We start from the raw sequence: 13,702 nt of genomic DNA, 5'->3' as shown, positions 1-13,702 counted from the left end.
TGAGAATATCATTGTATGACTGTATTCTTACACATGCCACGCATGGTTGCCATTGGTCTCTGTATTATGATCCACAAACATTGACTGGAAGGTAGATTTTAGCCATTTATGTTACTGTGGCTGCCTCTGTTTTTGCATCTATTTCTGTGGATGTGACCAATCAGACAGCAAAATAGGAGGGAAGATCTCTACTGTATTATTGCAATAACTGCAAGGAGTGCATTTGTATTTCAGAATTCTGATGCAGTACCTCTGTCATTGCATTCCCAGCAGCATCTGCAAATTCTTGCCTTTGTTTTCCTGCTATTTTCATCATGGGCAAAGTTGTGTGGTTCCATTAAGTGAGACTGTATGATAATTTAGGTAGAATGTGACCATGTCTTTTTTGCCATTTTGTGACATGTCTAGTCTTGGCAGGTTCTTCTTGGCAGGTTCTTCTTGTACACTGAGTTTGGGAACTTGACTGAATTTGGGGGTTTGAATTCAATAGTGTTTGGAGATTGGGTATTTCAATAAAGAGATTAAAAGTATTCTGCTCATTTTAGGGGAATTGCCTTGTTCTGGTCACCTGCAAAATTGAATGTCATTGTTGACAACACAGATGCTATTTCCTACTGTGAAAAGAAATATTAAATAACAGTTTCGGGGTTTATGTCATATTTCTCTGTTTAGTGTCTCTTTTAATTAATTCCACACTCCATAAAAACACATACGGTTTGGGGTAGACAAAAATAAATTAATTTAAATTTGTGCCCATTATATGAAGTAATTTGACCATTATCTGTCAGGAGGTTGGACAGGATGACCTCCAGAGGCTTCTTCCAACCTAAAATTGCTCAGATTCTAATAAGTGAAGAAATATACCAAATATTTCCTTGTTTCATTCAGATAATTTTTCTGGATGTGTGTGGTATACACTACCTAGAGAGATTTTACTGTAAAAAGTTGCTATTCTGATTCTTTAGGAAGTTGTAAAATGCTTTCTGGGGCTTTGAGTATGCTGGTTTTTACTTTGGGGATTCAGACTTCCATACAATTCCACTGAAAACTTCTGAGGAGAAAAAGCTTTGTACCATGAAAGGTGTAAAATGGAAGGTGTGAAACAAGGAAGCAATGGCAGAACTTTCTGCAAAATAACATGTAATTTAATTGTTGACTAATTTTAATACTTAGAATGCAATGAGACATGAAATCCTATGCTTGTTAAAACAGATTGGAATAACTTTTTCTCTGTATTCATCCTACTGGGATTAATTTAACTAATCCTGCAGCTACATAATGAATTTCTTTGTAATTAGAAGACAGCAACATTTTAGAGTTACAGATGGAATCACATCAGTAGTTCATGAGTAGCTGGGGCTACTGCACTCATTAAATCAATGAACTCTTTATAAAAATAATTGCAGTGTTTCTAATATGAATGACTCTGAATTTTAAATCAGGATTATAAAGATTAAGATCACCCAGTTTAAGGAAATACTTCACTGCTGCCCTCTTTTGCAAAATTACTTTAAATTTTACATAACATTCTTTTAAATAGAGATGTTACAGTAAAGTAATATCAGTTTATATTTGTTTGCTTACACGCTGAAATGATATTTTATTTGATGTATTTTGTTTTTCATTTCAATAATATAGTGTGTGTTTGAAGTTCATCTAAGAATTTCTCACTTATTATCTATATTATCATTTTGATTTATTTCCATGTTCCTATGTTCACAAAAAAAAAATCCACAAAACTATCTGGAGAGAAAGACCCAGCTACAGTATGAAAAAATGGTTTGAATTCAAAATTAAAAGAATCTCACTGTGGAAAACCAGGCTGAGGAAAGCATTTGACCTTGAACAGGACAGAGGCAGGCAATGAGAGAAGTTTGAGATTACTTTTTTTGATGGTGAATCTGCCTATGTCAGGTTAAATTCAAGCCTTCATATAATTTTTGTGTAACCCCTTTCCAGTTTAATCCTCTTTCTCCTTTCAATCTTTATGTAAAATAGGGTAAACCTCTGACAGATCTCAAGTGAAGGTTTATCTATGCTATTAAAACAGGTCAAATTTCTATGAATTACCATGAAATTATTTTACCCACTTTTTTCCTTTAATTTCAATTGAAATTAAATCCCTGTAAGAGAATTAACAGCTTTGATTTATTTCATTAATCTAGTAGGGATTAGTGTTCCCAAAAAAGGCAGTTTGAAAAATGCGGCAATGGAAAATAAATGTATGAATACCTTCTCTCTCATTCCGTTTTGCTTGGGAGAGTGTTATGGGTAAAATATATGGAATTTGTACATGTGAAACTAGAGAAGAGATGATTATGATTTTTGTTTCCATTATCATTACCAGATTTGGTACATGTGTCCATTCCTACATTGATGTTCAACTTTTGCATCCCACACCTGTGCTTTTTGCCCTATGGAAAGATTAGTCTGGAGCGAAAGAGAACCTGCACTGCCTCTTTCCCTACTTCCTTCCTAAGGAAGCAGCATCCAGGCTGCTAGGGATGTTGGTCCCTAGTGTTCATGTGGAGGCTGGCACATTAGATACCATAAAAATCTGACTACTTTCTGAAGTAGAAAAAAATGATTTCTGACATTAGAAATCACTTATAGACTTCAGAAGTTGAGGGGGAAGACAACATTGAGTAAAAGATGTTAGGACAAGTTCTCATGCACAAGGATTTATTGGCAGGGTTTGTAGCTGATGGCATGTGTTGACTGCAATGGTGAAGAAAGAGAAACAAAGTAGGAAAGAGTGAGGAAAGGGAAAAGACAAACTCTTCCCAGTCGCTGTCTGGGAGGGAGGAGAAACATCAGGGGCATTCCAGATCAACATCCTTTCCTTCCTGTCACCTCTAGTTCAGCATGTGGCTCTCTCTGTGGCACTTAACCCTGTTGTGGCTGTATGGTTCTCTTCAGGAGCTGTTCACACTCCCAGATGATGGTTTCTACATGGGGTGTGGGTAGTGCTGACTGGAGCACGCTCATGTCAGCGGCTGCTGAGATCCCTGCACGCTTGCATTTGGGTCCTCTAATATAAATCAAACCTCACTGTTACCATGATATTCTATGAAAATTCCTTTGCTAGGATTTTCTCCTGAGCAGCTGAGAAGCCTCAGAAAAGAAATGTAAACAATAACTATGTGATAGCTGTGGAATGTGGTCTGGAGATGGTTTACCAACAGGTGCATCTGTGATTGGTCCATGTGAGTTGTTTCTACCTGTGCCAGACTCTCTGAGAGTCACGAGCTTTTGTTATTATTCCTTTCTATTCCTTTCTAGCTTTCTGATGGATCCTTTCTCTCTTTTTAGTATAGTTTTAGTATAGCATTTTAATATAATATCATAATATAATAAATCAGCCTTCTGAAACATGGAGTCAAGATTCTCATGTCTTCCCTCATCCTGGGACCCTCGAACACAACCACACCCCACAGCTGAAGAGGGGGAGAAGGGAGAGGGAGAAAAGAGGTGATACCCACGCTAGTGGCAATCCTTTTCCATGCAATCCAGCACATCAGCCCAGGTTGGGTTGGTGTGGCCCATGTTATGGCCCATGGGCCAAACAGCCAAGGTTGCAAGTAGGAAACTCTGAGCAATAGGCTGAGGTCCCAAAGGCGCTGTGCAAGAGCCAGAGTGGTAATTTCATCCTGTATGAAAGTCTTTGGGAAAGTTTTAGCAGATGATTTGAAAGTCTTTGGGAAAGGCAAGAGTTACAGGAAAATAACAGATTTTTGAGTAAGTGCTACAAAACCTGTTTTAGTCTCATGACAACTAAAAATTGTGATTTCTTTTTCCCCCTCACAATTTAGTTTCTATGAACATGGTTTTGTCCACTTTTTTGATGTCTAGGCACTTCTAGACATCAGAACGTTATTTCTAAGATCAGTGAGTTTTGCCAAGGAGGTGTTGGTATTGAGGTCCTGTTCTGGCAGCTGTCCTAAAGAAGAAATTTCTTTCCTTCCATTCCCATTAACATTGTGCTACTACCTCTCTGTACACAGTCACAGGATTTCATGACAGTCATCAAGAGGCTCATTTTCTTGGCAATGTCATGTGTTTCTTTTCTGTTTTTCCTAAAAATACATGCTTAGAATAAACAAACCATAATTTGCAAAAAACCCATCTTGTCAGGTTATCGTCTTTCTGTAAGCAGAGTCATATAAATTTACTATGTTTTTCTTTTGCAGCAGTTTCTGACTTGAGCTGCTATATGAGACATTTGATCTGTGCAAAGGAGCTCCAAGTCTTCTTTGTTCAGGCACTTCACTTATCTAAATTTTTCTACCAGATATACCCCAACCATGACCCTTTATCACTGTCTGGCTATTTTCCCTTCATTCTGACACCTGTTACAGCAAATGTCAGATCACCAGGGAGTGCTGCCCTTTGCTGACACTTGAATATCTCAGGGAAAGGAGGGCTTCTGATCTGTAAAGGAAATGGCTCCTCAGAGTTACCATCTATATGCTCCTGCTTCACCTCCTTCTTTATTTTCAAGCATGGCTCTTGGTGGGTTCTCTGACAATAATGAAGTCAGATTTCCAAGGCTTCTCAATGTGTTGTTAAGGCTGCTCTGGTGGCTGCAATGTTCCTGTGGGGCAGTATGTCACAGGCACAGGTCTGTCAGGGCTTATACTTCCTCAGGGTTTGGGTGGTGTGGATGTGTGATCATGCCCTGGGCTCCGTTAGGAAGAGCTGTGCACTTCCTGATGGTGGAGAGAGGTGATCCTTTTTCACTGCTTGGCACTGGTGACATCAAATCTGAAGTGCTGGGTCTGGTGCTGGACTCCCCAGTGTTCAAGCAATACAGTTCAAGTGAATGAGTCCAGTGAAGAGCCACAAGGATGACTGAGAGACTGGAACATCCTTCATTTGAAGGCAGGATGGGAGAGCTGGGGCTGTTCAGCCTAGATAAGAGAATGCTGGGAGGGGTGGGGGTGTTACCAACATGGTTTCTTTTTTCCTTGATTTTTTTAAGGTGGGGAGAGAAGTGCAGGAACTATTAAAGAAATGCACACATCATGGATTCATACAATGTCATCATGATGCTTGATTCTCTATTCTTTTCCTAATAATTGCTGTCCTTTTATTTGTCCTTTCAGTCCTTGCTGTCATTCATTTTTTCAAAAAGCTATTCACAGTGAGTCTTGTAGCTTTCTCAGAGGATGTGATAACTAAGATTAATCCCACTTTTGGAAGTGTTTGGTTGAAATTCTTTTCTTCATTCCTATTTTACATTTATTGTGTTGGGTTTCATCTGCTATGGCCCAGTCACAGCAGTGTGAATCACTTCTGCAACTTTTTTCACATTTTGCTGATTTTGAATACCCTGAACAATATTAAAACCCCATCAGTCCTTGCCACATCATTGTTCCTCTCCTTTTTTAAAACCTTTAGGATGATACTGAATAAATTCAAGTCCTCTCAATCAGCCCTCTCAGTGTAAAAGTTGACTATTCATTTTCTGCTCTTACTTCCTACTTTTTCCTTTTACCAATCTAATTTTACCTCAGTTCTCTGGAGCTGGCCTGGTGTATAGGAAGTATGGAAAACAAATACACATAATAATGAACTCTGATAAGATGCTGTAGCACGTTTTGTTGGACCTGCTGTTCCAAAATATCTCAGCACTAGTATCTGTGGCTTTGTATACTTGTGAGATAATATTTTGGAACATAAAAATGTGCCACAATTATTGTTTAGCATGATGTAAACATATCCTTTAGTTTTTGCCTTGATAGAGAACAGATATTTTTTTATTTTATTGTTCTGCTTTTCTTTTGTTGGAATTAACAGTTTTGCTTTCTCTTATAATAGTTGATAAAATTCACTCTTAGGCTTCTTTCATATCTAACTTGTAGAAAAAACTCTTTGGATCTCCTGATGTGTGGTATATTCTTCTTCTGTGGTACTAGCTCATTTGATTTTTTAATTTAAATTAATTGCTGTCATTGCTCATATTTTCTGTGTATGTGTAAGCATGCATATCTTAAGATGGATTTTCACATCCTTTCTAACAAGATTAAGTTTTTATGAATTTTATGTTTCTTTCAAAGTTGTGTATGTTTCTTCATAGAAACTCTGAAAAAGTTTTCAACTTTTTCAACTATGTTCTTATTCAACTACCTTAAAATTTGAGGTATGGTGCTTGGGAGTTGTAAAATTATCTCCTTAATACTCCATGGGAAAATGGAGTTCATTGCTTTGGACTTGAATCTGTTTACATATACTGTATAATTGTTTGGATCTTTCCACTTCTAAAATGTGTTAATTTAATTGAAGTTTAGACTTCTGAATAGGATGCAGCATGGTCTTAGCCAGAATTAAATACATTTGCTTTTACTTTTATGATGGCACAGAAAGACAAGGCTTTAGTTTTAATAACATGCTGTAATATCTTTATTACTCTCCTTAGGTTAAACAAAAAAAAAAAGTATTAAAATAGTATGAAAGAGGGTATGAACTGTCCCTGGTAGAGAAAATGCTTGCTGTGATGATGTGGAATTCTTGCTGCAATTCTAGGTTTTTGACCTTAATATTTAACACAGTAAAACACAGGAGGGAAAGATAACAATGATGAACAATGAATTCACTATCTCTGATGGTTTTCACTTATCTCATCACTGATAAAAACAAAGACATGGCTTATTGTCATCTGGTCCATTAAGAGTGAAATCACTGCCAACAGATGCCATTGTTGGGCTATATGGTGCTTTATGAAGTTCTCTTTTTTCTCACAGGGGTTTAGCACTGGTGAAGCAAGAACAAATCTGTTTTCTTGACTGCTTGGACTATAATGTGGCTGGAACAAGGGTGTAAAGATACAGCAGAAAGATGAGAATTAAGTGAGGAAAGGAATGATGGTAAAAACCAAGGTGTGAGGAGGGAAATGAAATTCTTTCTTTTCTGAGTGTGTTCAGGAATGATCTCAAATCTACTAGAGATGATGGTAGCTCAGTCTCCTCTTTTATAGCAGGAAGAACCAGAAATTGTTATGAATTGGTGGGTCACTGCTGATATTCCTTGGGTCACTCCTTCTAAATCCCATGTCTCTCTTACTGATCCCATGCAGTGAAAGAAAAGGTTCTGTGACAGAGAAGGCAATCACACAGTAGACAGCATGCAATCAGTTTGTATCTTGATTTTTTCAAATATGAATTTTCCTTCCTTTCTAGGAGTCTTTCATCTCACATTAATATGTGACTTTAGGAACACATTTGAAAGTCTCTTATTGTAAAATTATTTTTAAATATCCATTTTAGTGCAATCAACTTGCTTTTATTCTATCCCATTTTGCTAATGGTTGTTAATTTTTTGGCAGAGGCTGTAATGACTATTTCCTGATGACATTTAAACCCAGACCTGTGCACAAAAGAAAGGAATTATTACTTTGAGAGTTCTCTATGATCAAGAACAAGGCATGATTTACAGAGTTGTTTACTACTTCTATGACAATTATTGGAAAATAAAACTTTATGCTTGAAAAACAGGGAAGTAGTAATTTATTTTCAACATGATTTTGTGGAGTATATCTCAAACAAATCTTCCTTGTTGACTTTATTCTTGAGGTTTATGGCATACCAGGTGCTTAGGAACGATTGTTTTAATACAAATTAATATTCAGCTTATTTTGTGTTTTATCCTGTTGTTGGTCAAAGTTCAACTTTCTTCTCCCAGTTCCCTTCTAACTAGGGAATGGTTCTACAATGCTTTCTATTCATAGCCTCACTGGGTTTTCAGTTCTTTTTCTGAATCATCTTGCTTTATTTTAAAGTCAGGAAGGGCACTGTGTCATAACTGCTTTATCTTTTTCTTCTGAAGCACTTTTGACTCTTAGCACCAGAACACAAGAACATCCTGCAGGGTAAGGCAGGATCCATCCAGCAGAGTAATGTGTCTCCAAGAATTGCAAGAGAAGCTGCTACTAAAAGGAAGCATGCCAAATTGATCACTTTGTTATCACAAATTGATTGTGATTGTGATCACAATTGTGATCAATCAGGTTTCCTTCATACCTGGCCCAGCCTCCACAAGTTAGTGACATCAGAGGGTGATTTCCTTACCCTGTTTTTTTATTGTTGGTTTATGGATAAGGTGTCCATTAATTGGTTTAATAGCTTTTTGATCCTGATGGTGTAAGTTCAAGAAGGTCACTATCCACTAATTTCACCTTTTTTCAACCAACCTTCTAACTCATTGAGTGCCCTTTCTTCTGGCATTTCAGGGTTTGGTGAACAACATTTCCACCTTCACTTTATCCAGTGCTTTCATAATTTTAGCCTTTTTATAGATGAGTCAGAAGCTGATTTTTGTACTCTGATTTTTTTTGTTTTATGTGGGTAGCTGTTTTATTCTTTGAACATTGCCCAGGTAGAAGTTTGGGGGCTGGACTTCAGAATTACAATAGCAAAAAGCGTTACATATTTGCAACCTTTACACTGCCAACACAAAGATTTTAATATACAGTTTATATTTTGTATAAATACCCTTCTGATGCCATAAAACATACATTATATTAAATACAGTATTTGTAACTAGTTCTTAAGATTAGTAGGTCGTACCAAATGTTATGAAACCTAGCTATTTCTTTAGAAAAGCTAGAGCATCTTCTGTGCAATTAGGTATACCGACAACATTTGAAATCAGTGGCTGAAATCTAAGTGTCTTTCCAAGGGAAAATGTTTCAATTAGCTGATGATTTTTGCTCCTTTTACACAGTGATGTGGAAGCTGACCTTGAAAAACCTCTGAAAGTGATCCTGTAGTGGGCTTCTACTTAGTTTGAGTTTTTGTAGTCTTACCAGTTTAATTACAGTTATACAGTGAAAAGGCAGCACTGTTGTGGTTGTCCCAAAGAACTACTGTATTTTATTAGCTGTAGCCTCACTACTGCTGGCTGTGTCCAAAGAAAGTGCTTTTCCCTAATTCATCTGAAATGGTACATTGAAATTTGCAGACCAGCTTCAGTGCCAAGGTATCATGCTCCTCAGGGGAAAATTCTGGTCAGAGTAACATTAGCTTTAGTGAATTTTACACATGCCAAGCCTGTTATGATTAACCATCTTAACACAGTGTTAAAAAGGCTGTCTAGGTGGAAAATTGTGAGTCATTGTTGGAACATAATTTGTATAAAATGAATGATTAGTATCTTTTTTACAGTTGTTCTCAGTGCCAAAGTATCATCCCCTGTGATACTCTGTGTGCTAGGAAAGACAATTTTAATTTGTAAAATATATTAAAATTTCTACTCCATGTACCTTTTACAGTTAAGGCAACCCCACTGAGGAGCAGAAACCTGTGATGCAAGGGAGACAAGGTGTCTCAGAACAGGTTGTGTCCACAAAAACCAGCATGGATTCATGGCTTGGGTTCTCTGTAGTTTGTGCCATCAGTCCAAACTAGTGACATTTCCAATAGCAATGTCTGCGAAGCACCAAATATTACCAACTTTATCCCAGTTCCCCTAGCTGACAGTCAACAGAAAAGACTAAAGGCTGTAGTAGCCAATGTACATCTAGAGGTGCTGGGACAAAACTGCCAACATGAAAAATGCTCAGAATGGGTTTAACTTAAAGAAGGATCTACTTCTCTGTCTTGTGCAACGTGAATCTTCCCATTTTGCATGCTGAGGATGTTTAGTCATAGTTGCGTTGTGTTCTGCAACAAGAATGAGTTTTTGAAAAGGTTCATGATCATTATCTCTCACACCATGATGTCATTTTACCATTTTGTGTCCAGCTCTCTCCAGTTGCATCACTGCAGCAATCTGTATGTCAACTTTTGCTGCCCTTCCGAAAGCAGCTGCACAAAATCTGCAGGAAAATTATCTGTTATGTGCCCATCCAGGCAGCTGCACTGCATCAGTGCATCATCCTTTAAATGGCTGTGGAAAAGAACTGCTTACGTAGTAGATGACAATGTGGCCCTGCTGAGGTATGGGAGAAGAAATACAGAGAGCAGCAAACCCACTCAGAATTTGCTAAGCTCTGACAGTCAAGAGGGATGGGCCAGAGTCCTTGAAAACCCTCAATCAAAGCAGGAAAGCCACATACTTGTGAGTGAGATGTTGCACCAGTGTTTACCAAAAGTGAATGCTGCATGCTCTGATGCACAGCATCAGTGCTCAAGCACTCCCATCTCTGAGGTATTGATAACATAAAATATCTGAGGATCGAATTCCTAAAGCAGTGTAACTTCAGATCAGGACAAAAAGCATGTTTCAACTAGGCAGTTCTAGTGATGGCCCACATGAAGGACTGCTTCCAACAGAACAGCGACAGGCCTTGTGATTGTGGCACAACTTGGTGGAACAGGCTGCTTTTATTAGTGTCCAAAATAGTGCACTGTAGATTAACTCTGTGTTTACTGACCGGAACATACACCAAGTGCAGGCATGCTGTGATCATTAGCATGTGAGATAGTGGGATCTTTCAGAGCTTGGCATCACTGCTTTTTAACATTGGTATCAGCAATATTCTGCCAGTTCTCACAAAAGAATAATGGAAAGGGCCATTCATGATAAAGATCAATGGTAAAGGGCAGACAGTAAAAAGGCAATGGTGATTGTTCTGCAGACTGTGACTCAGACCAAAAAGCCTGTTCCTCTTTCTACCTGCTCAAAAGCCTTTGTGTGTTAACTTCTACAATATTAAACTTAAATACACTGGCATTTTGAAATATTTTGAAAGGTCCCGATTCTTACATACTATGTATGTCTGTGATCAAGATGAAGGATAGAAGCATCTTATTTGAAGCTGACATGGGGAAAACACTCTTCTACCATTGTGAAATAAAAAAAAAACCAAAACACCTCTGTGATAAAAGGAGCTCTCTTGGGTCATTAGACTACTACTAGAAATAGGGGAAAAGCAGTGTGACAAAGAATTAAAGAGCTATTGATAGGTCCCGTCTCCTATATGTATTTTGGAGGAGGCTTTCTGCCTTAGTGTGACTGATAGATGTCCTGCTTTGCAACAACATTCTCATACCAGATTTCAAAACTGCAAATATATGCAAATATGAGAATTGATGGGTCAATTTTTAAAATCAAGTGTTCTTTGACACAGCTCCTCTGCAGCCCAGCCTATTTGAATATGTAATGTCAAGAGGGGCTGAACCTCCTAAAAGTGTTCTCTGTTTGTAGTTGTTGAATGTTGAAATTATCCATTTATTTTGACCAAAGAAAGCAGTGAGGTAATTTATAAAACAGTTGTTTACAGACATACAAGGAATTTGGAGCTGATCAGCTGATATCACTAGAAGCATTGCAAAATGTCAAAATCTTGCTCACATGCTTAGTAGTCTGTTTTATGTCAAAGTTGAAAAGCAACAGCATCATACTCTGTCCACTTATAAGTTTGAAAAAGTACTTAGCGTGTTCTGCACAAATGGAGTGGATCCTGTAGTTTGGCTATAAAGTCAGATATCAAAGAATATGTAAGTTATATTTTTTGAGACAAACCAGTTAAAGAAGAATAATTCTTTTATTTTCTAATAATAAAATTTTCACATGTATGTGAATAGCACATAGAAAATGAGAAAGTTAAACTTGGAAACACCAAAACCTTGCTCACGTGAAAAATCAGTGAGAATGGGGATGTTTGAAATCCTTCTTCCATGACTTAGATCTGGGATTCTTCTTCAAACTTTTTAATAATAAAATCACAGACTGGTTTGGGTTGGAGGGAACTTAAAGATTATCTACTTCCAACCCCACTGGCATGGGGAGGGCAACCTTCTACCAGACGAGGTTTCTCAGGGCCCCATCCAGCCTGGCCTTTATCTGGAAACATATTTTAGGCAGCTGGTCTTACGTGCTAGTAGGACATTTTGCCTTTGGCACCTGTTCATCCTACACCTGTATTAGAGGACCTTTCACATCCCTTGTTGCTGCCTAACTCCTTATTTGGGTTTTCACTATATTGATGCCTGTTTTCAGGACAGAAGATGTAATTGCTTTAACATGATTTATTCTCAGCAATATCACATTTGCTGTTACCTATGTTTTTCTTAACTTTTGATGATAAATTGCTGTATATGCATTATTATTGTTTACTTCTATAGGAATTAAAGTGAAGCTGATGAGCTTTGCCCCTTTTCCCAGTCTTTCAAAAGCACATGCTATGTTTCTCTTTTCTAGCCTACCAGAGCTTTCTACACTTTTCCCAAGTTTTAAGGCTCCCAGTTGGTTCTGTCAGTATCACAGTCGATTTTTCCTCAGCCTGGACAGTTTTAAAACATCATACTGGTATAACCTTTCTCTTACTAGACCAAGTTTGTACACCCTTTGCTGTTGGTTTTACTAACATTGATCACTGTGAAGACCTTTAGGGAGGACTGAAACCAACCAGGTATCAAACACTTCTGTTTTCTTGTGCTATTTGTTGCTAGATTGGAAGAGTAGAGGCAAAGCAAAAGCTCTGTCTTTTTCTTGCTGTATTTTCTTGTTATACCTCATTTCCTTTGTAGTCCTCTTTCATTTCATACCTTGGAACTATTTGACTCTTGAGTATATGGGAGAGCTGGCAGCATTGAAAATGGTATGAGAGATCAGGAAGGAGCTGCATTGATCTTAATGGAGGGATTGGAGAAAGATGAATGGGTAACAGAAGTGGACATCTTCTCCATCTCGTTCTGTCCCCGTGATGGAAAAGAATGCCTCCACTGTCCTACAGGGACATACCTTAGACTTCAGTTTTGACTATGGAGTTGTCACATGCAGATGTGAAGAATGCAGACTGACACTAAGGGAAGTGAGCAGCAAATTTATCTTGCTCACACCTGCCTGGGAGCTTTCTGTGCTCTGTGCTGTGTGTATGCAACTGCCGGATGGTGAATAGGCTTGCAAGTCAACTCAAACTGGTGGAAAGCCTTACATGGAAATATAATTATATACCAGCTGGCATGTTTTCAGAATCGCCTACTTACTTATGTGTGCAAAACCTGTGTCCCAAATCTAGTTACATTTTCTCAAATGTGTGGTGGGGTTTAGAACATAAGCACAGCATCAAATATATGTTTTCCTGTGTATAGGGAAGGAATCCCTTCTGCTGTTGTGGGCTGGGCTGTGCATTTGTTCCATAAGGTTAGTTTGGACACTAGCACCCTTTAAAAGTAGCTGACAGGAGATTCTGCATATGGACTGTGATTTTCTGAATCTGTTTTTCATGACTAAATAAATGTATTACCTTAAAATATAGTGGTTTTATGGAATCTGACATAGGTCATGTAGATACTCATGAAATACAATCTTGTTAAATTTCTTGGCTGAACTAGAGCTTTTTTTTTTTTTTTGCATAATGTCATGTATATTATATTGTTAATTTTTAGTTCATCAGGATGTAAAAAATTTCTCTGTATTGAAATTAAGGTTCTGAGGATATTTCTTGGCTGAACTAGAGCTTTTTTTTTTTTTTTGCATAATGTCATGTATATTATATTGTCAATTTTTAGTTCATCAGGATGTAAAAATCTCTCTGTATTGAAATTAAGGTTCTGAGGAGTTTGGCAGATTGTTTTGTAATGAAGGTCACAATCAGAATTGACCAGTCCTGGGATAGCTTTTTACTTGTAAATAGAGTATCAATAAATATTGGAAAGTATAAATTTGAAGTAAAATTTGAAAAGTTTGGAGTATTTTGTAGGTCTGAAACCATGATTTAGTATCTTGAAACCACACTTCTTAAGTCTAACAGAATGTA

At 37.6% G+C, this 13,702-nt stretch overlaps 1 protein-coding gene across 1 annotated transcript in view; it reads left to right on the top strand.

The window, feature by feature from the left end:
* The window catches only part of ADCY2 (adenylate cyclase 2), a 209,009-nt gene that overhangs the window by 50,535 nt on the left and 144,772 nt on the right, over positions 1-13,702 (top strand). The window lies entirely within an intron of this gene.

This window comes from Passer montanus, unplaced genomic scaffold (genome assembly GCF_014805655.1).
Source record: "Passer montanus isolate IOZ18808 unplaced genomic scaffold, ASM1480565v1 scaffold31, whole genome shotgun sequence".
Classification (NCBI taxonomy): Eukaryota; Metazoa; Chordata; class Aves; order Passeriformes; family Passeridae; genus Passer; species Passer montanus.
Note: the sequence above shows the minus strand (reverse complement) of the source record. Positions and strands in the feature narration are given on the sequence as shown.